At 34.1% G+C, this 25,630-nt stretch overlaps 1 protein-coding gene and 2 long non-coding RNA genes across 6 annotated transcripts in view; 1 reads left to right on the top strand and 2 right to left on the bottom strand.

The window, feature by feature from the left end:
- LOC135128998 (kinesin-like protein CG14535) overlaps nt 1-25,630 on the top strand; it is a 445,574-nt gene that overhangs the window by 240,240 nt on the left and 179,704 nt on the right. The window lies entirely within an intron of this gene.
- Nucleotides 3,005-3,551, bottom strand: LOC135120077 (uncharacterized). Its single transcript, XR_010278506.1, has 2 exons — nt 3,293-3,551; nt 3,005-3,240 (listed from the first exon to the last, which is right to left on the bottom strand). It is a non-coding gene; the product is annotated as an uncharacterized LOC135120077 (long non-coding RNA).
- LOC135129094 (uncharacterized) overlaps nt 4,005-25,630 on the bottom strand; it is a 93,505-nt gene continuing 71,879 nt past the window's right edge. Inside the window, exon 3 of the long non-coding RNA XR_010280508.1 lies at nt 4,005-4,154. This is a non-coding gene — a long non-coding RNA (uncharacterized LOC135129094). The remainder of the gene's footprint in view (nt 4,155-25,630) is intronic.

Genomic DNA, 25,630 nt, shown 5'->3' with positions numbered 1-25,630 from the left:
TCAATAAGGATTTATTTAATGGGAGAATTTCGTCGTCAACTTTGTAGTGGACAGAGCGATATTAATTTTGGTATATAAAATATGTAGCAAGTTCATAACGATAGTCAGGATAACCCGCATAAATATCTACAGTTAAAAATAGGAGTGTCTTATTTAAAAATAGATTATTTAGGGTGTACAGTTCAATTGAAATTTACTTAGCACGATAATAAAGATTCTGTGTCTTAAAATTGAACGCATTCGGTGGGATACTTTCGAAAATAATTATCTAATAAGCTTTCAAGAGACACGTTTTGCTATTCTGCGGGATATGAGACACCAAAAAAACTTTTAATTGAAAAATGCATCAACAATATTAACAGATGTATTAATTTAAATATCAAATTCAGGAATGCAAACTCTAAAAAACCCATAAATTTATAGCAATCATCATTGCTGTTGAAATTAGATTTTTCTACCAGACACCACATCGAATAACAAAATTGTCTCAATTTAAATTCGCTGTGCACAAATCATTGAACATTACACGCTACATTACGCAGAAACGAAAAGAAAAATCTCTAATTTAAAATCACCGCTGCTAGAAAATATTAGTTGCACCAAAAGTGTTCCATCATAAAATGGAAGAACTCCGACGACTGTCAGCAAATGGTGTTTTTGTTACAGCACAAACACTAAACATTTGTGTGTTACGTAATTTGTCTGAGTTAGTGTCAATAAATTCGTGGCAGCCGAAAATTTATTTTGAGATCATTGAACTGCATATTTATGGCAAAATGTAAAATATATTCACAGTAAAATGTTGAACGTGAGAATTATTTATTTCCCTTTCAAATGAAATGTGACTTCCAGCTAGCTTATAATATTAGATAATTTGAATTTATTGCATCGCTTTGATTCATTTTCGTCGATAGATAAAATTTATGTACAAAAATTTGCAGATATATATAACAAGGAAAATATTAAGTAGGAAATGTGGTGCTCGAAATTGTTGGCAGAAAGTAGCGGTTATTAGCTCTCAGCAATTAAGTTGATTTTTCAGTTATTTTTGTATAACGAACCAGTCAATATTTCATGTAACAGACAGCCAGTTTAACTTAATTATCACGTTGAAATTAACTCAGAGGGATGGAAATTCATTTATGGAAGAATATATCAGCAGTTTTTTGGTGTTTTGATTTATTTGGTGTTTCGTTAAAAAGTATAAGACTAAACTTTGTATTTTTCTTTAACACGATGGATGCGAATTATTTGGAAGCAGCAGTTTTCTGAAAGTAGTCGTGTTTTATTTGGGAGGATCGCAGTCAGGCGCTCTAAATACATCATGGAGACACAACTAATAACAGCAAATGAATGAAAAAGCAATTTTGTGAGCATTCCGACAGTAAGAAGCGAACGAAAACGAATCCGAAACAGTTGTCAGCCACGTAGAGCTTTTCGGCAGCAAGAACTCGGTCGGTTTGTTAGTAAACAACGTTGTCTGTAAAGAGAATGTACGACAGGAAACAGTGAACAATCTATTAATTTAGCAGTTTATCACTTTAGTCGCTTTCTTGGTCGCTAATTTAAATACAACCCTCTCGGTGGTTGCGCCGTGCAACTAATTCAGTTCACAGAGAAACCTCCACGAGCCGTAATCCTTGAAAGCCCGCCTTTGTTTCAGAAATTCCTTCGTTATTAAGAGTATAGTAGTAATTGAGCCAAGATTTGAAAATGAAGCTTCCGCCTGGCCATTGTCTGTAATCTACATCCGCCAAAGCCGCGATATCTGCCCTGACAACTTTTTTTCTGCTACTTCTACCTAAATCAAGTAATGAGACGCCGTGGAATCAAGTTGCGATCTCTTCCATTTCTTAGATCGTTACTTTAACATCCTGTCGTTTAGTGCTCCAATTTGCTGAGTACCCCGGCCCCTCTCCTTAAACTTACAACTCAAATCTGCCACTCTCCCCCAGCGAATTTCTCATTTCCAAATGTCTTTTAACATTTACTTCAGATGAATGCTTATTTATGGCGCTTTTTGCAACGCCTTCTCTTAAGAGTTCCGCCACTTTTTCGGCAATTGTGCTAATCGCGAAACACGGCCTTAATTGAAAAATTGCATTAAACTTGACGGATCGACTAAGAATTAAGCGACGCTTTTTCGTTTAATAACGAGCTTACTTAAGGTAATTCGATCATCGATGTGGGATTCGGCACGGACCATCGAATGATATCGGACCCCAGCAACGCAGTAATTGCTTTATTTTTATATATAATTGTTATTAAGGTGTAGATTATTAGTTTAATATCTTAGGTAATTTAATCTATCTTTTCATTGCAAGCTTTTAATTTGATATTTTATGACATTAATTACCGAACATCCTGCAATTGTCAAAGGACGTTTAGATGTTCCCTTAAAGTTGATGATGTTATCTTAAAAAATATCTTATCTTCAATTGTCTGCGAAATATACGCATTAATAAACGATGCGTTGTGCTTCAGAGGCGAGGCAAGTTTTACGTATATAACTTTGGAAGAGAACGTAAGTCTCTTCTTTTCTCAGTCAAAAAATTTTAACTGTGCTTTAAAGTTGTGACATAAAACAGTAACCAAATTTTTTTACTGTTCCTTTCCCAAAATTGGTGACCCTAATTTCATGATTTTGACACTAAAATTATGGTATATTTTGCTTCCCGAGCATAAGCTAAGGAAATGTAGTATTCCAGTCCATCAGGCGACTTTCCAGTTTCATGTTTCCTCGACGTTTCATGACGCTTTGATTACCTTAGTCTGTCTGTGTTGATTTTTATTATTAATCTCCCTAAAACGTAATACTACTATAGTATTCTCTATATTTATAAACAGTGGAACTTCAGAACACGGATTAATGTCACAAAAGTAGTTAGTTCACAAACAATCGAGAAAGGAGTGGAACACTTTAACCAAGAACAGAACAGGTCCGTCATAAATTGAATAGGGAAGAATTTTTCTCGATTCGAGGAAAAAATAAATAATCTCTCCATTCGAATGAAATTAATGTTCATATTATTATTAAACCATACCAGAAAACTACAAAACACATAACCCAATACGACGAATTCATTCGTACTGAACCACTTGTATTGTATAATCGCACCGAATTGCACTTGCTGGTAAAACATATCACACACCTTTGTCGACCATCGGTAGTATTTTTACACTCCTTTTCCGAACCAGCGGACTTCGCGCAGCCTCTATCTATTCGCACACCTCCTTTTCCTAAAAACTGTGAATTTATTAATGGCCACAATAATACAATTACTGTACGTACCCCTAGGTTTCAACGATTCTTGCACTTTGCACACATCCTCTGACTCTTTACATGTCACAGTTTTAGGAGGGTCATCACACTCCTTAAAACAAAAATCACACTCGAGAGCTGCGCCAGATTCAGTAGTAATTTCCGTGGGTTCGTCGTCTTGAGCTATGCATGCTATCATAAACATCAATAAACCGCAAAATGCCACAGTAAATTTCATTTTGTAACAAGTGCTATTAGTTTTAAATTTATACGGATATGCTGATTTTGACTTTTTACAATCGTCAAAAAATTTAAAGAGACGAGCTTTCTAGATTTTAGTTCGTTTTGGAAATATCTCCTACCGCAGATGAGTTGCTCTCGTATTATAACTATTATTGAAGCTTTTTTAAACCACTCACCACATGGTTTGAGGAGGAATACTTATTCTACTTAGACTCGACAGAAGTTTCACGAACATCCCAAAACGGGAATCTGGTAGACCAAGTAAATCTAGTAATTTGGTTGGCAACCAATTTCGTATATGCAAAGATCCCTAATAAAAAATGGAATTTGTCATATTAGGTTAAGTTGTTTTATTTTAAGGTTAGAAAACCTGACAAAAACTGTAACAATATTGCCAATAATTTCACACTTTGTATTTTCCATTCCAATAAGTACGATTCGAAGCACTGAAGTAAACAATTATTATTACTTCAGTACATATTTAATAAGCATAGTCGATATAATCAAAAAATAAAATTCAGGAGTAAATAGTTGAATAATGTCTACATCATCACTTCTGCACGCTTCTTGTGCTTCGGAAATGTTCATCCTAGTTCCAGTTGATGGTGCTCAAAATTTGAAATACATGGATCAGAAGACAAAAGGCAAACTAAAAAAAAATAACAATTAATGAAGTAATTAAAATCTAAGGCAACCTTAAGAAATTAAATTAAAAGTTTTAACAGAAAAACATAAAAACGTGTTCTGTTATTGAAAGTACAAGTAGTAATACTAATAATGTTGTGGTACTCTTGGTGTACCATAGTTTCTTGTATTGGTATTATGCATGGGTGGAGAGTGGGGGAAAGGGGGAAGGTGAGGTCATGTTACGATATTTTAGTTTAAATGTCAGGACTAAAGGACAGCTTGAATAATAGGAGTATCGAAATTGAGTTGGTTTTTTAAATTCTGTTGCTTCCAGGTAATCGAATTTCGAGCTTTTGTGATAATTAGGGAGAAGTTTGGCTCTACTGGGATCGAAATGATGTAAGTTGGTAAGGATATGATCAGAAAAAGACAAAGGGTTAGTGACTGAGGGATCTTTAACTTTAATCCTAGCCGAAAGCTCATGACCTGTTGTTCCAGCGTTTGGGTAAACAAATAATCTTTTAAACTGCTGAACTAATTGTTGTCAAATTTTGTATGTATATTAGGAATGTCGTGTGGATGAGAAAACACTGACCAAAATTTGTCTGATCATCCCACCACCAGTGTAATTACGTCATCTCCAAAATTTACAACAGTTAAGGTTATTTAGATTTTGTAAAATAACATATTCCTCCACTTATAGTTTATGAATCCGTGTTGAGTTTTTGCCCAAGCATCCAGGTTTTTGTAAAACAAAATTTACAATTTAATTTTGAAATTCGAACGTTCTGAAACCTTGCAAATGTTTTAAGGTTATCGGAAACAAGAAAATCGTTAATCAAGATCCATTACTCCGTTAAGACCGACACCTCTAAAAACTGATGACGTCATCTCAAACATTTAACACATAAATCTGAGTCCGTACTTGTGATTTATCATTCTATTTACATATTTTAGAATTACAGGTTACTCAAAGAAAATAATAAATGAGTCAATTAATTAAAAAAAAGGCTACAGATTGCAAAATATGTCCAAACTCCACAGATATAGTTCAATTGATTTAATATAAATTAGGGGACATGTTTCGAAGACTAGCTGTTTTCATCTTCAGCCTATGTAGAAAAAACCAAAGGAAGAAGTTAGATGTTAGACAATTAAGCATTCTCACGTATTTCAAGCGCTTGAAATGCAAAAATTAAAACTTAATCCCAGCAAGATTTGTTTAAATGACAAAATACAATTTGATATCCCTATCACAGATTCTATACTTCCAACGCTGTTAACATAACCTCAATTATTGTCATCAAATCGCCTTTTTCTTTCTTCCATACTCATGCGAACCATAAAATCTCTTTTCTTCTCGAATTTTGTACCTACTTCATCACAAACTCTTCTCTAACATAAACATAAATGTAGTTAACTCCCCCACAATAATATAGATCCCGACCTTACCGACTACTTTATCCTAGTAGTATAAAATGTCACCCACACTACATGTGAAACATACGTACAAATTTACTGCAAAAAAAATGAGGTGCTATTTGTTAATTTTCTAACATCTAATTTCTTCCTATGATTTTTTTCTACATAGGCTGAAGATGAAGACAGCTACTCTTCGAAAGATATCCCCTAATTTATATTATATCATTTGAACTATATCTGTGGAGTTTGGACATATCTTGCTATCCCTAATCTTCTTTTGATCAACGTTCCACATCGAGTAAGACCTAAAAACCTATATCAATTAATTTTATTTATCAGATCAGAAATTGCAAAACCGAATGCTTTGAAATCTTGCAGGCTTTTTAAAGTTATCGTAAGCATGGTAAATTTGTATCAAAATGTATCTGTTTATCTCCTCCCAAAAATTGATGACGTCATCTCAAAATTTTGCGGAATAAATCTCAAAGAAAATGTGCAAAATGTGATGTGATTTATCATTAAATTAATATTTTTTTGAAATAATTAAAATTAAAAAAAGTTAATTAATGAGTCAATACATATTTTTATTTCAACTTATGATTTTATTCATTTGTTCCCTAAAAAAAGAATTATTAAGTAAACTGTAAATGAAAAGTGCTGTTAGTAAAAGTAAATAAGTGAAGTATTAAAATAATACATAGTAGAAAAATATGTTTGCTTTTTGGCTATACTGAAATTATATTTTTCTACTTTGCATAAACAATGGCCTCATTATTAAATCGAAAACAATTTAACAATGGAAGCCTTTGTGAAATTGTTTTTGGTAACAGTTTGTTTTGTAATGTCGGTCCCACGTTTTCTAGAACGTCACATACACGTCAAGTGCAACCAGTCAAAACCATAATTTCGTTCACAGTTCGCCATTTAACATTGTTGCTGTCTGCATAGAACACGTTAAACAAAAACTCAAAAAATAATCCTAACCAGATTTTTTATTTTGCTTCATGAAATCATGGGTAGAGTCGAAAAAATTGTATATTACATTCGTTTGAAGTTCGCTCTCTGCGCTCGTCGTGCCCCAAGCAACTTGTGCTAGAATAGAACGTCTTATTAAACTAGTGTAATAATATTCTCTTATATTTGGTTATTGTGTTTATTTTGTGAAAACCATATTGAAAAACTACGAAACTGCAATGAATTCACAAAAAAAAAAAACTGTAGCGTGCAGCGGAACCGTTTTGATGTAATTTGATTAAACTCTTTTAGATACTAGCACGTTGTCATTTCGCTTTACAGAGACCTCGCTAATTGAACAATTAAAAAGCTTAATTAAAATGCATTTATAACGAGATAAAAATAAATAATTCAACATACGTGAGGTGTTTATTTCCAAAATCGCCGTTAATTATGTCTTTTGGACACCAACATGTTTTCACAAAATAAAGAACGTCTGAAACTAACGATAATTTACACTATTCTTTAAAAGTAGAACGCGCACGATAAGTCCTGCTGCAGCGAATTCTCGTCCTGACAGCATTGCAGCGAACCTGCTGCCCATATTTATATAATTACAGTTGAGAGGTCACGAAGGCCACACCAGTAGTCGCTGTTCATTAAAATTTAGTTTTCCTCCGGATTCATTTAAGCCCACTCCTAATTATCTCTATTACGTGTTCCTTGCAATTACGAGGTTTGTAATTATGAGATATTAGGCAAAACTGCACGTGACATGTCATCCCGAGCCTTGCTGAAAGCTCCTCTACGGCACGAGCCAAAAAAATTGGACTTTCGCAATTAAATTAATCTCACTCATGAACATTAATGTCCTTTCTAGACGCGTGTTGCGAAAAGCTCTCAAGCAAAGTCGCTCCTTTATCAATATAAATTAATTTAGAAATGTGGGTTAGTGAAAAGCCCGTATTAACCGCAATAAAAACTTTATTAGGGCTGGAGCCTATTCAGCAGCGTCTTACAAGGGTTTGTGAGGTGGCTGGGAAGATCAAAGTGCCGTATGCAAAACGTGGAGATTAATTCGACGTTTGGACATTGCCGGATCGTAGGGTTGGAATCTTCAAATAAATAATCGAAAGTAGAACAGAGCTACGTTACTACTGCTGCTGTAAATATTTTATTTAGTACTTTTGCGAGTAATCGGTCACACGTGCTGCAACCGCACACAATCAACCAACTGCAATGAAGTATTACAAATGACCAAAACTATTGTGCCACTAGTGCTTTCTTAATTTGCACAAAAGCTATTTCGCTCTGCAGAATTCCGACAAAGCGAGTCGGTGTTGCGGCCAGTTTCGGTCCATTAAAAATAACGAATTTCATGAAAAAGCTCTCGAAATGAAAAGTTTCAACAACCCTTCAGTCGACGTGCCTGCATAACGATTGGCTTCGTTTATTCGCTTGTGATGAACTTGAACCAGGTGCAACTGTCTTCTTGTGCCCTTCATCTACCAGTCGTTATCCTGCTTCGCTGCAACGTCATCTTCACGGTGATAATGATGCTATCGGCTGGATTCATTTCCTGAGCTTGTTTAAAATCCCGGTCCATTGTGCTCGACTTACGAGATCTCTTGATATTGAAGCCAACTTAGCGAAAATTTCGCTTTCGCTGCATTTCGTAATGAAATTAATTTGTTGCTGTGTGCTGGAAGATATAATATATAGTGCAAAAAAACTAAGAACTTTCCTCGCTCTTAAAATACAATGGAACGAATACAGCTTCGAAAAATTATTAAATTTAACTTTGAGAATTGAGTTTTTTAAGATCCCTATGAGTTAAAAATAACATATGTGTGGGTTGTTAAGGTACAGGGTAGAAGCAGTTTGAATAGGTGCAGTGTAATACTATTAATAACAGTATTGCATCCTGAAATTTGCGGCAAAATGGGATAGGAAATTAAATTCAGTAATTTTTTGGAGTCACTCTGTATAAGTATTTCTAAAGAATATGAATGAATTGATAAACCGTATCGATAGACATTTAATACTGTGCGTATTTTAGACTTATTTGGTAAAATTTTGAGTTGAGTTTACTATCCTTAGGAGAACAATGTTGTCATACAATTTTGATTTTTTTTAATTTTTCTAAAAATCTGGATGCGTAGTGTAAAAACTCGAAACGGATTTATAAACTACAAATTAAGGAGTGTGTTATTTTATATAAATTTAAAAATTGAAATGACGTCATATCATGGGGGGTGGGGATAATCAGACAAATTTTGGTTAAGATTTTACCATTCGTAGTATACTTACATATAAAATTTGACAACAGTTAGCTCAGTAGTTTAGGAAATTATCTCACTAATAAAAATCGACACAGATGCGAACAGATGGCAGGCGACGATGGAAACGAGGGTCCTATTTTCCGTATTCTAGGGGTCCTGAAAAATTAAAAAAGCATGCTTACTTACCTTCGCTCGGGAAGTAAAAAAGTATTTTGTTGGCATTATTGGAGACAACGGAAACTAAATACCTTCATTTCATTCCTATACATACAGAATATTGTGGGTTGTTTTTATATTTCGAAAATATTTGACAAATAGCGAATTTCAAGTTTTCTCGATATATATTTTAGAACTATAGAGTCTGAAAAAATAGGTATTCTGCTTGCATATGCCTCTGTAGTCACTCGTCTATTGGCTATTTTATTAGGCAGAAGATATCTCCGAAACTACTGCCCTGGTTGTTGTGACATTTTTTACTATAAACGTAAGCATGGTAAACAATTACATTTTTTTTTTAATTCATACAATGTCAAATTTGACGTTTTACCGGATTCGAACGAGTCCGGTAAAATTGAGCCAAAAAGTACAAGTGCTGTAAAGTGTTACTATTTAGTGTTTAAACATTTGATGCTGATTTGCACGAATAAACAAATTGAAACATTTGCCAAACAGGGGTTGCTAACGATGTCAGAAGAAGTGACTCGATTTGAACTTTTTCTCAAAATAGTACTCCTAATTATTTTATCGAATAAAAAAATATGTTGACAGTATGAAAGAAAATCCATGACGACATACGTCCGGTAACTCTTTTCACAGTACTCGTTTCGAAATTCAGGACTCGACTCCTTCGTCGCCTCTTTCTAAAACATCTCACTCGTACTGTAAAATGTGAGTTACCAGACTTATACTTAATTACTATTGTTTATCCCTACCAGAAACTTAATAGAGATCCTGGGGTCTTGTTTTGAGAATGTATAGGAATTTTGGGGATCCCTAGTTTCTTTTTTTCAGAAAGTAAAAGAATTTTGAAAGGTGTTTGTATTTTATTTTTCATAAAGTTTAAGAATCTTAGCTAACCCTAGTGTCTGGTTTTAAGAGTGTGTGAAGAATATTACGGGGACCTGGTGTTTTGTGAAAGAATGTTGAAGATTCTTGGTATTTTGTAGTGTATTTTTTTTAAAGAATGTGAAAGAATTTTTAAGACTTCTAGTGTTTTGCGTTTGGAAGAGTTTAAAAGAATCTTAAGGGACCCTAGAGATTTGCTTTTTGAAATGTTTAAAAAGTCTCACGGGCTCCTAGTATCCCGTTTTAAGGATGTGTAAGGATCTTAGGCTCCTCTGGTGTTTTTTTTTAACAGTATGAAGGAATTTTAAAGAGTTCCAGCGTTTTGCCTTTGAAAGAATTTAAAATAGATTTAGGAGCCCATAGTATCCTGTTTAAAGAATTCCGATGAATTTTAAGCCACCTATTGTTTCGCCTTTGAAATGGTTTGAAAGAGTCTTAGGAGCTCCTAGTGTTTTGTTTTAAGTATATGTAAGTATTTTAGAACCTCTAGTGTCTTTTTTTAAAGAATGTGAAACAATTTCGGAGGCTCGTAATGTATGATTTTGAAAAAGTTTTAAGATCTTGGGGATCCTCGTGTTTTTTTGTCGATTTAGAAAGAGTTTGGAAGTTTCTGGTGTCTTATTTGTGAAAGAGTTTAAAAGAGTCTTACAGGCTCCTAGTGTCTTCTTTGAAAACTCTGTCAGAACCTTGAAGTCTCCTTGTGGTTTGCGTTTTAAAAAGTTTAAAAAACTCTTAGGGGCCCTAGTGTCTCGTTTTAAGAATGTGTAAGAATATTAGGCGCCTCTAGTGTTTGTGAAGGAATTTTGAAGCCTCCTGGCGTTTTACTTTTCAAAGAGTTTAAAATAGATTTAGGGACCCTTTGTGTCTTGTTTAAAAAATATGAGTGAATTTTAAAGGCATACACGTTTTTGGAAGAGTTTGAAAGAGTCTTGGGCGCTTCCGTGTTTTTTGTTCGATTTAGAAATTGCTTGGACGTTCCTGGTGTTTGTTTTGAAAGAGTTTAAAAGAGTCGTAGGACCCTGTATTATTTTGTTTTAAGAATGTGCAGGAACCTTTGGGAGCTCTTGGGTTTTTAAGGATGTGAAAGAATTCTGAAGGTCCCTGATGTAGTTTTTTTTTTTAAAGAGTTTAAAAGAATCTTAGGTCCCCTCGCGTTTTTTTTTTTTTAGTATTAGAAAGAGCTAGAAGCTTCCTGGTATTTTCCTTTAAAAGAGTCTAAGGGGCTCTTATTGTCCTGATTTAAGACTTTGTAACAAGAATCTTGAGAACCCCTGGTGTTTTTTTATATAAGATGTGACAGAATTTTGAAGGCTTTTGGTGTTTTGCTTTTGAAAGAATTTGGAAGAGTTTTAGGGGCCCGCCTGTAATTTAGAAAGAGCTTGGAGGTTCCTAATGTTCTATTTTTGAAAGAGTTTAGAACAGTTTTAGGGGCTTCTAGTGTCTTTTTTTAAAGAATGTGAAAGAATTTTGAAAGCTCCTACGATTTTGCTTTTGAAAGAGTTTTAAAGTCTTCTGGGCCCCCGTGTTTTTTTGTTTTGTTGTTTCGTTTATGTTATTTTGTCTTATTTTTGAAAGAGTTTAGAAGAGTCTTAAAGGCCCCTAGTGTCTCGTTTTAAGAATGTGTCAGATTCTTGAGCGCCTTTAGTGTTTTTTTTTTTAATTTTAAGAATGTGAGGAATTTTAAAGGTTCCTGGTGTGTTGCTTTTGAAAGTGTTTAAAAGAGACTTAGTGGCCCCTAAAGTCTTATTTAAAGAATATGAATAAATCTTAAAGGCACCTAGTGTTTCGCTTTTGAAAGAGTTTGATAGGGTTTTAGGAGGCTGTATTATTTTGTTTTAAGAATGTGTAGGAATCTTTGGGACCCTTTGGGTTTTTTAAGTTTATGAAAGAATTTTGAAAGCTCCTGGTATTTTTCTTTTGAAAGAGTTTAACAGATTCTTGATTCCCTCGCTATTTCTTTTAGATTTAGAAAGAGCTTGAAGTTTCTTGGTATTTTCCTTTTAGAAACACCTAAAAGAGTCTTAGAAGTTCCTAGTGCCTTGATTTAAGATTATATCAGAATCTTGAGGGCCCCTGGTGTCTTTTTTATATAAGATGTGAAAGAATCTTGAATATTTATACTGTTTTCTTTTTGAAAGAGTTTGAAAGAGTTTTAGGCGCGTGCGTGTTGTTTTGGATGTAGAAAGAGCTTGGAGGTTCCTGGTGTTCTATTTTTGAAAGAGTTCAGAAGAGTTTTAGGAGCCTCTATTGTCGTGTTGCAAGAATGTATAACAATCTCCCTTAAAAAATCTTGATAGTCCTGGATGTTTTGGTTTTGAAATACAGTGGACGCCGCTTAATGTGATCACTTTGGGACTCAGACAAATTGATCACACTAACCGACTGATAACAATAAGCGAAAACCACCATCAGAGACAGGAAAACTTGAAACAAATCAAAATCATGAACAAGAGAGTGTTCATTATGCTGGTAAATGAAGGTACATAAACATTAGAATTTATTTTTAATTTTGGTTATCATTCTGAGAAAGGAACTCTTGATTTCCGTTGGTTATTTTAGAAAAAACGGGCTGAAAATTTTTTTTCTCTGATAAGCTGAGATCTCGTCGTTTTGACGTGCTCATTTTTACATAAGTACTACTCAAATTTAAAACAGGAAAAATTCGTTCATTCAAAAGACGAAAACGCGCTGATTACTAAAGTCTGTCACTGATCGTGGCTCTATAAAGTGAGTAGCATAAGCGAATATATTTTTTGAGAGCAATAAAAGTTCATTAAAAACAATAGTACTTTCAATCGTCTCGTTTCTTCAAAAAAGCTTGTATAAGAATTGGAAGATTGATCACAATAAGCGAAATATTGATCACAATAAACGGAAAAACTGTAATGCATTGGTATTGCGTGGGCCCGTTCCAAGCCATTTTGATCACACTAAGCGGTTGATAACATTAACCGTGATCATATTAAGCGGCGTCTACTGTACATATTTTGACCTGACCTGTTTTTGAGTTAATTTTGGACCCTGGTTTTTTTTAAGCTAGTACCTGCTAAGATAAAACTGATTTTGGCAAATGCGATAATTTGTAAGAAAAGAGAGGTTGGGTGGGCGGGCCTAGTACCTGCTAAGATAAGACTGATTTTGGCAAATAAGATACCATCCAAGAAAAGAGAGGGTGGGTGGGCGGGCCTAGTACCTGCTAACATTAAACTGATTGTGGCAAATAACATACCCTCTAAGAAAAGAGAGGGTGGGTGGACGGGGCTATTATCTGATTTTAGCAAATAACGTATCCTCTAACAAATTTAATTAAATTATTATACGAAAAGACACTAGAGGCTCCAAAGCATTTTCAAATTCTTTCCAAACAGGATTGCCTAGAACGTCAAGATTGTTTTCAATTTTTCAAAAAACAAAACAGGGTCCCAAAATGAATTCAAAAACAGATCGGGTCAGAATTTTCCAAAAATAGAACACCAAACTCCTCCAACACTGTTTTAAGTAATTTATTAAAAAAAACTCCATGGGCTCCCAAAATAATACACCATGGGTACCCAAGAGTCTCCCGAATTAAAAAAAGACACTGCGGCACTCAAGACTTTTTCAGATTCATAAAAAATGAAACACTAAAAGCTCAAATGATTTTTTTAAGTTTATCCAGCAACAAAACAACCGATTTTTTAAATTTATCCGAAGATAAAACATCAGGGGACCTAAAACTAAGTACGAACATTTTAAACGTAGAGTTTTGAAAACTTTGACAATTTTTGATACGTGAAATATTTTTAACTTCTTCGATTTTTGCTGCCTTGTGCAATCTTGAGGTTCTATCTGCCTTTTCTATTAATAATTTAATTACATTTCTTAGAGGATACGTCATTTGCTAAAATCAGTCTGCACAGGTACTAGTTCCACCCACCCGTCCTCTCTTTTCTTACAGGATATCTCATTTGTCAAAATCAGTTTTATCTTAGCAGGTACTACATAGTTTCAACGGACCTCCGTATTTACTTTTCAATTTAGAAGCATCTTGGAGGCTGCTGGTGTTTCATTTTTGAAAGAGTCTTAGGGTCTTAGGAGTTTCTAATATCGTGTTTTATGAATATGTAAGGCTCTTGGGGGACCGTGGTACGTTTTTTGTATAAGATGTAAAAGAATCATGAAGGCCCCTGTTATTTTGATTTTAAAACTGTTTGAAAGAGTTCTAGGGACCACTGTGTTTATTTTTCGATTCAGGAACATCTTCGAGGTTCCTGCTGTTTTTATTTTGAAAAAGTCTTAGGACTTCCCAATATCTTGTTTTAAGAATATCTAAGAATCTTGGGGGGTTCTTGGTCTTTTTTTTTAAATTAACTTATAGAAATTGTAATACACGAAAACCAATCAAATTTGTAGAATGGATTTTTTTGTAATAATTTATGTACGAAACTGAACCTGTTTTATTGTCTGTGCTGCAAAGGTGAGGAAAGTTATACCCAAATAACTTTACATCAATTTTTTATTATAAGAAAAAATATGTTACCAATTTAATTCTTTATTACTTCACCATTCTTGGTTTAAGGATACCCATCACACATTTTTTATTTCACAACAAACAGACTTGCTTCATTTTATTCATTATTATCCATAAAAACATTATTCTAATAATAATTAAAGCGCTTCTTGAAACCGTTTCTTTGACTTTTACAAATGATCATTAATAAGAATTTAACTTTGTGAATGATGGTACTCAGGGAAGTGGACCATATTTTATATATACTCATTGTATAATCTTCCACTATTAGTGTAGTAAAAACAAGTCTTTTGATGTACCCTTTCACGTTGATTACATTGTAGGACATTAAAATAGATCATTGTTGAAAGTTAGTGTCTGTAAACTACGTCTCTAACAAGTATTAAATCATAAGCTAGAAAGCACTACTGCTTTGACAAAAACTGGCTTCAAGTCTAGAACATCAAAAAAATTTGCGACTTCTGGCCCAAAAGAACAAACCACACATACAGTCAGTTATCTATAAACTGATTATTTGTTTTTACACACTAATGGATTTTTCACCTTTTTCTTGCAGGATTTACGTGACTTGCTTCACCATCAAAACTTTAAAATACATAACACAGACCGCAATTCCTCCACACCGGCAACGACAGGGTTTTAACGCTCTATTCTTTTTTACCGAGAGTGGTAATTATTTTGGATGAAAAGAAAACAGCAGGAAGAATTTTTTTCAGATGTTGCGCATGGTCTCCGCGACGTCGGCGCCCCGACGCAACACCGTCGTTTTCGCCAGTTGCGCGCCGACAGTCGTCGCGGTGCCATCAACTTCAACATCCCATAAAATTAGGAGAGCTTACGAAAGCAAGGAACACGCACGAACAAAACACAAACTTTTCAACATAAACAATGTCGTCGTTAAAGTGTTAATTGATGTAACCAAATTGTTCCAAGTTAATCGAGTTATCTTTTGTATATGCTGTTATTTAATGTTGTGTTTAACGATAGTTTAAAAGTTTTGTTGAAGGCACCGCGCTTTGGTGGATTTATGTTTTAAACGTTATGGCGGTTATTACTTAATTAATTAAGTTTGTAACTTTATATTATGCCGAAATAATCGATGATGGCTGCTTCAACAAGTGAATCCTCCAACTGGGACGGAAGGTAATTAATTATTTTTCTATGCTTTGTACTAACACGGTCGAATTATGGTGGCGCGCTAAGATGGACAGAGAGCTTTGAGATAATATAATTAGATATATATGAGATTAAAATAAGCCGGTGAAAGCTCCATTAGCAGCGTTAATAAAACACAATAAAAAAGCACGCGGCGCTCTTCCAAGTGTCTAAGCTAATACCGCAATTCTGTAGACAACGTTTTTAAATATTTTACGTTCTTTTATTCTAAAATGCGACACCTTTAAAAGCTCACTTAAAATTCCAAGCTTGTTGTTCTTATAAGCACTGGCGGTTACCGAACAAAAGAACTTTCTGTGAAAGTCGTGGTAAAAGGATGTAAACAGTTATTTGAAGGTTGGCTTCTGTAGTTACTTTTACTTATACAATGTAATAAAAAATTACTACTTACATAAAAACAGGTAAACTTATAATAGACACTTATGGTATGTAGGTATGCGTTGTGCTACAAAGTGAGGAATATTTTTGACAAATAACACAGTTTTTCTATAAACCTTATTAATCTTTATTGGACCTTGATGCACAAGAGTCGCAGAAAAAGTGTGCCACTAAAATAACAAATAAAATAACTGAATTTTGTAATAATTTGTCAGATTTAAATAGTATTTACTATAAAATAATCTAAAAATTCAAAAATATTTTTGATAGAAATAAATCATAATTAGTTCATCCATGTACTTAAAAAAGACAATGAAGAAAATTGGCTCAAAGTTTTGTAAACAGAGTTTCCTTCGCCCCGGAAGCACAACTTCCGTTTAATAGATAAATTATATTTAAAAAATATTACCGGGTTTTCTGTATTTTTGGGAAAATTTGATAAATCGTTTGATTTAGTCAATACAATTGATTCATTTATTAGTTTTGTAAACGTGTCATACAAACAATTCTAAAAAATTGGTCCAATGTTATTTCTACAAAGCTTGCCTCGCTCCTGAAGCACACTAGAACATCCAGCTTTTTCGAAAAATTACAGAATTTGATTTTGCGAATTTTATTTTTTTATGAGAACCCCTAACAGTTAAAATAAAGATATATTATATAATACATATATAATAACAGTACTGTATTCCAAAATTTTCTGGAAAATGGAGTGAGCCGTTCCTGACCTAATTAATAAAATAAATTGATTTGTTCATTTATTTTTTTGAGTCACCCTGTATAAGCAATTCTAAGAAATATAATTGTAATAGCAAACGACAACAGACTCATCATATTTTACACATTTTGGGAAAACGTCATCGATTTTTTTGGAAGGGATAAATATTTTGATTACACATTTACCATGTTTAAAATGCCTACAAGATTTCAATTTTTTTGAGTCGCCCTGTATAAGTAATTCTAAAAAATGATAAATCACAAGTATAGGCACATCATGTTTTGCACACATTTTATTTGAAATGATCATCAGTTTTTAAGGGAGTTGTAAACGGATACATTTTGATTAACGATTTACCATGTTTCCGGTAACCTTAAAGCATTTGCACGGCACTCTTAATGTACATACAAAAGTTGACAACAATCGGACAGATGGCAGACAAACACGAAATCGAGAGACCTATGTTCTCGTACTCCAGGGTTCATGAAACGTCGAGAAAGCATGAAAGCAGCTAGTCGTCCGATGAACTCGATTACAATACTTCCTTAACTTACGCTCGGAAAGTAAAAATAAAAATATATTACCACAGTCCACACAAGGATATATCTCGAGACATATACATATACGATTAATAATAATAATAATAATAATAATAATATTTAACAAATTTTTGCATTGACCTTAATGACTTTTTGCAGGGGATACATAAATATCGTTAAAAATTTTGATATATTATTAAAGCACCAGTAAAGCAGCAAGTTATACTGTAAATTTAGATCCAAATTTGAATTAAATTTTGAGATGACGTCATCAGGTATTTGAAAGAGATGAATCAGCGATTTACTATGTCCACACTAACCTAAAGCATGATTGTGCAAAATTTCACAGGAATCGGTTTGGCAACTTCTAAGTAGAATTGTAAAATTTTGGTGTATAATTTAGATTTTTTTTTCAAAAATCTACATGTGTAAGACTAAAAACATATCGCAGATATGCTACTACGCACATTTTAATAAATTTTGGACAAAATTTTGACCTGTTCAATTAGTTCAGTCGTTTCGAAGGACATCATCTAATAAATTTGCCCACAAATAAATATAGTCGACACATGGAAATGGGGAACCTACTTTTTCATACTGTAGGAGCTATGAAACGTGGAAAACTATGAATTTGACCATTTCTTAAATGAATAATAAGTATAAACAAGAAAATTCAAGAAAAATTGGGATTTATAATGAAATTTTAACAAGTAAAAATAGAACTTTAGCAGAAATAGTTGCGAAAAAGAAGTGATAAATCACATAAGCTTCTTCAGCAAATGGATTCGTTTTTAAAAATTGACAACACTGCTTCGAAGTCTCACATATAAAATGCATTACTAAAGGGTTTTATACGCTGCCGACTTAAACTGGATTTCTCGATTAGTTCCCTAAAAAGTAAGTAGCCCCTAAAAATAAATTTGTTCTTCAACTCATTTCCCGTAAAATATTCCAAACGTTTTTCCTTTTCTTACCCAATAATGGAAAAACTTTTGTAAGTAAAGCGTAGGAGACCACTCACACTTGACGGAAAACGTTTTTTGTTAAATATGCGCAATTCCGGATTGTAAAACTTATTTTACACCATATTGTATATTTTTTTTATATTCAATGAACTTCAATTTTCATTTCAAAGTCTCTTTGAATCTGATGATTCAGTACAAAACCAAGAGGGATATAATTTTCAAGTAAATTTTAAATGATATAATATTTAATATATTTTTTAGAGTGATCGATGTTAATTAATTTAAATTGTGTTTTTGTTGACCCAATCTTGTTCATAAGCGACTAATCCAGTGTCGATTAAATCAACCTAATAAACACAACATTTTGAATAAAGCACAGACAGAGCGGCATAAACAATTCCGGCCTTTTTCAGTTCGCTCAAAGCAGTTAAACAAAACGAGAAACGAGAACGCGTTATTCGATTTTCGAGACACCGGAAATAAAGATCATGAAATTCCCATTCGCGCACTACATGCGCCATATTATTTTATTTAACACTCAATTTATAAAAGCTTTGTATTTCCTTTGACTCTTCGTCGAATCATAAATTTCTCATTTCTCGAATACTACAGGGAGTTCCCATTGTGTGAATTTTTTCCGCCCAATCAAAATTTATGTAATACGTTTAGGGTAAAGCCTCCGGTGTAGCTTTATTATTAATTGGAGCGTACTCTTCTACTTGAGTGCATTAAAATAATAAATACTAAGCCGACTAGCGAAATATGCCGAAATAAAGCTGGAATATACGAGGGTGAGATTATCTCGTCAGCAGACCTACAAACAAACATAGCAGCAGCCGCAGGATCAGGATTACAAAGGACGCCTGACACCGCATATAGATATATACGTGGACTAAATAAAAATATATAACACGTTCAGCATCATAAAGAGCTAGTTTTTGGTGTGTGGAGCGGTAATTTCCTCAACTCAAAAGGCGGAACGGCGATTAAGTTATCCTTCCGGGTTGAAAACAGTCTGCTTACTGCGGGATTTCGGTATGAAAAATTACATTTCAGTTTTCTGCGAACTAATACGAGGCTACATCTAAAATGTCTAAATAGAGTTTTAATAAAATATTTATTTTAAAAGAAAGTAATTAATTGCAACAGACAGAAGCCGAGGACAGGTCGACGGAAACGTGACATTGACGTGAAACTTTCGTCAAAATAATCCCATTAAATTGCTAACCTACGCTCGGCACGTAGGATTGTTAAAAATGATTGGATGAACATTTTTTGCTTAACGGCCTCTTTGATTAAAAAAAAAAAATCTTAGCATTTTCATAAATTGAAGATTAGGATTCCATCCGAGCCCGCACAATCGATCCGCCGTTTGTTACCTCCTCATATTTTTACAGCTTTTTTGTGATGCGTTTTATTTTTAGGGATCTGACAGCTGAGAAAGGTGGGATATAGGTTGTGTTTGTTTTAAATATTGAAAGAATATCTTCGGATGTGCCGGAGTTTCATATCTCCCTATACCTGTACACGTGCTTATATCGACGTTCTTACAAAGTGTGGCCTCTGGGTCACGTCCTCCATCCGTCTTGCTTCCTTTATCTTACCTTATCGTCCCATCCCTATCACCTGCTATACTTTAATGGCCGGTAGCCCCGAGTCATTCCCGTATTCGATAAAAAAGGTATAACACGTTTTAGAAGTGACAATTTCGTGTGTTGTGCTGTAATAATTCAACAAAGTGCGCTAGAAAAAGCCATAAAGTGAATAAACGTGACCACCAAAACGCTTACAAGTTGCAACTGGAGTCCATAAAGGCATACTTAAGCCGCCTTAAAATAACACACAAGACGCAATAAATCATATTTAAGTCAGCTGTTTGGCTTTAAGCTTTCAGCATTTAAGTGAAGCAGAGTAAGAGACGCGCCGATTTAGTGCTCAGATAGCGTCCCTTCATTTACTCTTCCGGAGCAAAAATATATTGCCGGTTGAAAACTGTATAATTAGAACAGATCGAGAAGATAACGATGATTAAAAGATGCACGCAGGAAAATTTCAGTTACGAATCGATAGGAAGAAGCGACGGCAAGAAATGTTTCTTGGGCCAAAATGGAATCCTCTGGGGATTTCTGTCCACAAAGAGCGCGAACGGGCCGCAAATCCAAAACAAAACGTCAAAAAGGAAAACGTCGGAGAACAAAATGATGTAACCGGAATGAGTACTTCAAAGAAAGCTCGTTTGATGTTGCTTGATTTAATAATTCCCGCAGAAAAGAAAACGCGCCAAATAAAATGCGCCAAATTGGTTTCTCAATTAGGGATTTTACGATCATTAGAGTGAACCTTTAATAAAAACCGCGCGGAGGAAATTCAAGGAAGTTAAGATATCATCGCTTGGATTAATTCCGCAAAAATTTATTTTTTAACATAATTTTTTTATAACCGCTTTACATCATAAAGAAGCCACTGGACCGAATGATGTTCTTTTATTAAAGTTTACGGAGGTCTTTTAAAACTGACAAATGCCTACGTTTTCACCGTACTACGTGAAACGGATGATCATCCAAACAAATGCAACCTTACGAACAATAAAAATAAGTAATCTAAGGATTTAAAAACTGCATTTTCAGGATAGGTAAAGAAATAGTAGAACATATTTTTCGGAACACATGATGGATAAGCACATACCATAATATGTAGTTTGATCAGGGGGTTGGAATAACCATCGAATTATATACTCTATGACTAACATCAATTGTTGTTTTCCCTGCAATTGTTCAACCGTGAATGATTCTAAACTGTTAATTACGATGTATTTTAACCATAGAAATACCATTTCAGGTATTCAGAGTAGTAAGAACATTAACAGCCACAAACATGTGTATATAGAGCGAGCATAAAACACTCCTAAATAGCGTCATAAAGTCGCGCATCCACAAATTACAACTGCACTAGACATGCAACATAGCTTTAGGTAATACACGGTTGTAGGGTAGGTCAATAGGAACTAAGCTCGATGACGGAATGTGTACTTTGCAGTTCCACATTCTGAACATTGTTTCGTAAGCGAATCATTTCGAATAAATAAATGTGGATATAAAATAATAACCAAAATAAAACAACAATTTCGGTTAAATAAAGCCTCTGTAAGTTTTAAAATATCTCAACATGTTTAATGTTTCGTAACTTTTATTATATTTACTACTGTGTACATAGTCAAAAGCTTTTTGTGGACGATAAATAAAAAAAGCAAAAGCAAATATAAAAAAATTGTAACTCGTTATAGTCATATACTACATTGGTACTGGATTGGTATTGCTACAATCTGGCTAGAACAGAAAATATGCTAATGATGTATTTTTAATTTTTACCTCTTGGGCTGAGCTAAGGTTTTGAAATAGCCATCATTAAACCAAAAACGTCATGATGACATTTCAAAATTTACAGAGTCAATATTACTTACATTTATAAAATAAATAAAATAAATCCTATAGTTGTGGCTTATGAATCAGCCTTGAATTTTTACCCTGGGCTTCCAAATTTTTAGAAAAAATCCTAATTATACAATATATATCGAACTAAGCAGGTGGGGGTCACTTGTGCCATCCTCTTGTATAATATAATTTTGCAAAATCAATTTTAATAATTTTTCTAAGAAGCTGGATTTAATGAACAATACTTCAGGGACGAGGGAAGTTCTATCTAAGTAATTTTCGACCATTTTTTTTTTTTTTGTTTACGGTTTTTAGCAATTTAAGGACTATTCAACAAACAGCTACTTTCATATGTTTTCAGCGTTTCATACCCTCTAGAGTGCGAAAAATTAGATCTCTCGTTTCCGTCTGTCTGTCTGTCTGTCTGTCGTCTATGGTTTGTGTCGATTTTTTTAAAAGACACTTTGGTATATAGCTGCTCAATAAGCTTGTACAGATTGACTATATGTCTAAATATGACAGACAATCTCGAAAAACACTACAATAGAGTTTAAAAGGCACCTTAATTAATATCATCAAGATCCCGGATCGGTAACTAAAATTAGCCTATTCATTCTCCTACAAAATTAATAACGTCATCTCAAGATTTTCTTATAAAAAATCTCATCTAGAATATGGCTCGTTAACTTTACATGCAGGCATTGTTGCCAGTAGATGAATATTTGACAATTCAATTTATAATTCATTTCGGAAACTACTCTTTGAAATCTTCGTAACTCTAATTAATTCAGAGGGTATAAAGCACCTTAGAAATTTTTTTACAAAAAATATGCATCATTTTTGACTTGGTGGATAGGAAGCATAAAGTCCTTGGAAATTTAAGCAGGATAGTAACAATGATTTAACAGTATTGGTTTATCCTCTATTGAAAATTGATGACGTCACTTCAAAATACGTATGAATAAATATTTGTTAGAAATTATACCCTGAGAGGCAATATTGTTTACCCTTGTATGAAATTATTCAACACTGACTGCATAGATTTCTACAGAAAAAGTCTTAGAAAATGCGACAAAACCCGGAGGTGGCGTGGAGTTTTGGTGAAGACGTCACTTTCACGCCATGGACTTGCCGCCTTCTACGAGGGCGGTTGCTCCGGTGCCAGCTCCCGCTCCGGAGAAGGACCACCAGAGGTACTCTAACCGGAGAAAAGGATCTCCAGTGGTCTCGTGAGCGGCCGCTAAAGAAATAAATAATACTCCGGCTAAAGTTATAAAAATACGGTGTCTATTACCTACCAACTATACCGGCTAAGATAAGCAAATTATCGGATAAGTCATAAAAACTTTCAGTACACAAAAAGAATTGTAACCCCGGTCAAGGTCGTCCTGTGACCTCCCTGGCGGCGGTTTCTCGCTGGTCGAGGCTGCTACGGATCCTGGAGAGACGGCGACGTTAAAACGGACGCTGTATCTGGCGGTATTCGACTTATCGCGCATTCAAGAAATAAACCCTGCTTCCGGTACTTTATCGCGGCTTCCAAAATTTGTGTCGTTACAAAAGGTGCCATCTAACTTTTTTTCTTACTACAACACTTAAGTAATTTGGATTTTTTGGATATTATGGATGTGTAAGGTGAAATCAAGGCTGATTGATAAATTACAAGTGTAGGAGTTTCTTATACATATTCTAAAATTTAAATGGCATTTTCCAAGCAAAATTTCCAAGTGACGTTCTCAAATTTTTGGTGGACTGGACATCAATAAAACACGTCTAAAATTTGACAACAGTCAGTTCAGTAGTTTCGGAATCGTCACAGACGGCAGACCTAATTTTTCCGTACACTAGGGATCATAAAACCTCCAAACAACTTGAAAGTAACTGTTATAACCCTGTTACAATATTTTCTTGGCTTACGCTCGGGAAGTAAAATATTTTAAGAAAAATAGAGCAAGTAGTTCAAAGGCATTCAAATTTTCTGACAATTCGAGATTATCTCAAGAATTGAAACAGATTAGTTAATGGTAATGTTACAAGTGTAATAAAAGTATTATTACCTATGAATGTGAAGTTTGCTCATAACCTGGCGTTAATTGAGCTGTGGATCACACGAGTACTTATAATCATGTGTTAAAGTAGATATAAGGTGCAGAGTTTCACAACTTTAAAACTTGATTAGGCAATAATTTAAATGATCGAATTCATATTATCCAATGATCCAAATCAAATGAGTGAAATACATGTTGCAAATAAGGTTTGTTACAGCAAACCGTATAATATACATACATGCCAGATATTTAAAAAAGTAAAACGCCAGAGGCGACAGATGTTCATTGTAAAGAACTTTCTCCGTTTTTTCATTTCAAATTTAATTTTTTTCTGGAAAATCCTGACACACGATGACTCATTTTTCTATTCAATTTAGTAACATTGAATTTAGGTTCGAAGCTTGTAGAAACATAGATTTTGTAAAAAAAAAACTGTCCTGTGATACGTTGTTTTTTTCTGTTGCAAAAATATCCAAAAACTTGTATAATTACTATAGTTAGTGGACGACAGCTTGATTTTCAAGTATAGAATTATTTTTTTTATCAGTTCCACTTTTTGCATGTTGGAGGAAAAAATGAATGTGCTTCTAGACATAAAAATAATTTTATATAGCTGAATCGTACACGATTCAGCGGTACAGTATCAATAGACAGTTCCCCCACTCATCCACTTCAAGCTAACTTTCTTTGATGGCACTGTGCCACTTAACCTAAAAGATGGATGCACACTAAATGTACCGCTTTGCCGAAAAACTTCATATACTACTGTTGAGAAATACAACTAAAAAGAGACAAATGGTATTGGATTATAGCTGGTAATTAAGTTTTCGTGTGCAATAAAAGATGAATTCCGGATAATAAATAACATAAAATAAAAACTAAAATTATAAGTTACGGTAACAGTTATTATACAGGTAGTTGATAAATATCAAGTGAACGGAGCTAGATATAATTACGTATTTCAAGTTTTAGAAATGTCAAATGCTGCGAGTCAAAAATATGAAAAATAATAAACCGCGCGAAAACAGTTTACCAGGTCCAAGATTTGCTACCAGTTATATAATAAGCATAAAATTTGCTCACGAACCATTTTGAAGGGACTTTTATACTTTAACTTATTATTAAAAGTTTCCCTCTGCGAACAGTTCCTTTATCCACGTTTTACATTAGTTACATAAAACCGTTAAAAAGGCAAAATTGAGTCATAAAATGTAAGGGAGCGTAATTGAAAATGGATAAACCGTCTTTCCAGACTGTTTATTATTCAGAAGAGCGATTGCGATTTATTACCGCATTTACCGTGAATTTATTTTTGAAACCATATTTGCGCCTGAAACATTAACGAGATAACTGTACCGGACAATTTACGGCATATGTATCGTATATCAGCCCTAAGGAGTGGGTCATATCAGACAGAACAATTACTCAGTACTTACACAGACTTGGCATGTTGCTTCCGGCGACACAGTAATGGCATCGCTCTATAACGTACGTATACGTACATCCAGCTCTAAACAGACATTCAAATTTAATCTCGTCACAACGGAGCGAAAAACCGACGAACGATTTCAAGCGGGCTCAGGTTTTCCATTATTTCACCTACACGAGTTCAATGGAAAAAGTAAATAAAAATAACTAGAAACTTTTCCGACTGTTTGTTTGAATTAATCAGAGGAAACAGGACTTTTAATGGCGAATGTTGGGAGTTCTGAAATGAAAAGTTGAAAAATTAATTTATTTTTCGGGTCAGCGCCTTTGCGGAAATCCCAGGTTTCAGGAGAGACAGGATGCACCGGTGAATACACTTCGAGGATAAAAACACCTCTGTGTGCGCTCATCAACTACTTTCATGATAAATTTACAGGAGAAAAACTCGCAGCTACGCCACTTTAGCTGACAATAAAATTCTGCCGTTACGGGATTTTTGTTTTTATTATGCACATCTGAGTGCCAATAATTTGCAACTCTTCACTTCGTAAATTTCTGCGATATTCAACAGAATTTGACGGG

Source organism: Zophobas morio, unplaced genomic scaffold (genome assembly GCF_036711695.1).
Source record: "Zophobas morio isolate AGI-343-1 ecotype UQ-CSIRO unplaced genomic scaffold, CSIRO_AGI_Zmor_V1 ptg000002l, whole genome shotgun sequence".
Lineage (NCBI taxonomy): Eukaryota > Metazoa > Arthropoda > Insecta > Coleoptera > Tenebrionidae > Zophobas > Zophobas morio.
The sequence above is the reverse complement of the archived record's forward strand: the minus strand, read 5'-3'. Positions and strand labels throughout refer to the sequence as shown.